At 47.7% G+C, this 1762-nt stretch overlaps 1 long non-coding RNA gene across 1 annotated transcript in view; it reads right to left on the bottom strand.

Moving 5' to 3' along the window:
* The window catches only part of LOC105886412, a 35916-nt gene that overhangs the window by 21678 nt on the left and 12476 nt on the right, over positions 1-1762 (bottom strand). Inside the window, exon 3 of the long non-coding RNA XR_001161005.2 lies at positions 1182-1257. This is a non-coding gene — a long non-coding RNA (uncharacterized LOC105886412). The remainder of the gene's footprint in view (positions 1-1181; positions 1258-1762) is intronic.

Genomic DNA, 1762 nt, shown 5'->3' with positions numbered 1-1762 from the left:
AAAAAAAAAAAAAAAAAAGAGAGAAAAAGAAAATAAGGAGTTACCATTTGCCCCAGCCTGCTTCCCAGGACTGGGAGGAGAAAAACTCTGGTGCTGTATGCAGAAGCAACCTGCAAAGAAGCAGGAAGGCACTCTACAAATATCAGAGGATACTGCTGGCTACTGTTAGGGAGGAAGGGCTGGTACCAGTCTTTCAGGCGGTGACAACCAATAAAACATAAAAGTAGCAAGAAATTTCTTTGTTTTTGTGCAGTAAACACTTTGAGAAAAGGAATCTGCTTACTTGTTCATTTAAAGCAAAAAGGTGTGGGACAGTGAGGTGGGTTAGGATATCATCATCCATCAGCTGAGGATCCTACGGAGGAGGGGGCCTGCCGCAGCCTCAGGGAGAACAAACCCCACCTCAGGTAACCCCCACGCAACCCCAGCCCCAGGGAGGCAGAAGCAGGCCAGGAGTTGTGCTCCCACGACCGCTGGCTGACCGTTTTGCCTGCCACCCCCCTTCCCCATTCTGGATTATTGCTTTTCATATGGGCCCAAATCACCCATGAAAAGAAGAATCAGATACAAAAGGCTTTGCTGTTAGTTTCATTTCACCAAGAGCCAAAAAGCAAAGGACAACTACATAAGATTAGAAGATAAATGCTAAAAGAACAGAATCAATTTAAGAGTGATTTCTAGCACAGGCCCTGCAAGGCAGGAATGGGAAGATGCCAAGTGCACCGACACAGAAGCTGACCTGCTGTATCCCGGGCATATTCAGACATGCCCTCCAGGAGCCTACTGGGAAACACATGAAAACAGGCCACTTGCAGGAAGTGTGGGGATGCTGTGACTTTGGGGGTGGGGGGCACAGGGGTCACAGAGGAGGAGGAGCCTGGACCTGCTGAGAGAGAAGACCTGTGAGGCAGTCAGAAGTCAGGCACCAATGGTAACCAATGTCAGTAAGAATGAGAAAGTGTGATGGGGGCTCAACAGCAGGAGAAATCACTGCCAGGCAGGTGGGATCTGAAGAGGCTTCACTTCAGGGAGACGGAAGCTGACAGAGGTCTTATGGGATGAACGGGAACTTGGCCAGCAGAGGAAGGGTAAAATAATACAAAACTTGGCATATCTGAGGAACGGAAGGGGCTGTAATCGCTCCCCAAACATGCGGTTCCCTTATAAAAGAACATTTTTACCTTTTCTTCAACTTCAAGAACTCTGTTTGAATAACTTCAGCAAACTGATTTCCAATACAGGTGACTTGAGTTATCCCTGTAGACAAATTATAAGAAAAGGTGTAACAGGAGCTTTGAGAAGGAGGGGTTATCACCCACAGACCCCTTTTGGGGAATACCCAACACCTGTACTGAGAGGGCAGTCAACACCTCACCCCAAACTGACTGGCTGGGGATAGACACTTGCTACTGTCAGCTGCTCTGCTCTAGAGAATGAGAGAAGAGAGAATGAGAGGAGAGAGAATGACAGGAGAGATGAAGAAAGAGAGGAGAGAGAGAGAATGAGAGGAGAGAGAGAGAATGAGAGGAGAGAGAGAGAATGAGCGGGGAGAGAGAGAATGAGAGGAGAGAGAGAGAGAATGAGAGGAGAGAGAATGAGAGGGGAGAGAATGAGAGGAGAGAGAGAGAATGAGAGGAGAGAGAGAATGAGAGGAGAGAGAATGAGAGGAGAGAGAGAGAATGAGAGGAGAGAGAGAATGAGAGGAGAGAGAGAATGAGAGAAGAGAAAGAATGAGAGGAGAGAGAGAATGAGAGGAGAGAGA

Source organism: Otolemur garnettii, unplaced genomic scaffold (genome assembly GCF_000181295.1).
Source record: "Otolemur garnettii isolate 467f Iridium unplaced genomic scaffold, OtoGar3 scaffold00001, whole genome shotgun sequence".
NCBI lineage: Eukaryota > Metazoa > Chordata > Mammalia > Primates > Galagidae > Otolemur > Otolemur garnettii.
Note: the sequence above shows the minus strand (reverse complement) of the source record. Positions and strands in the feature narration are given on the sequence as shown.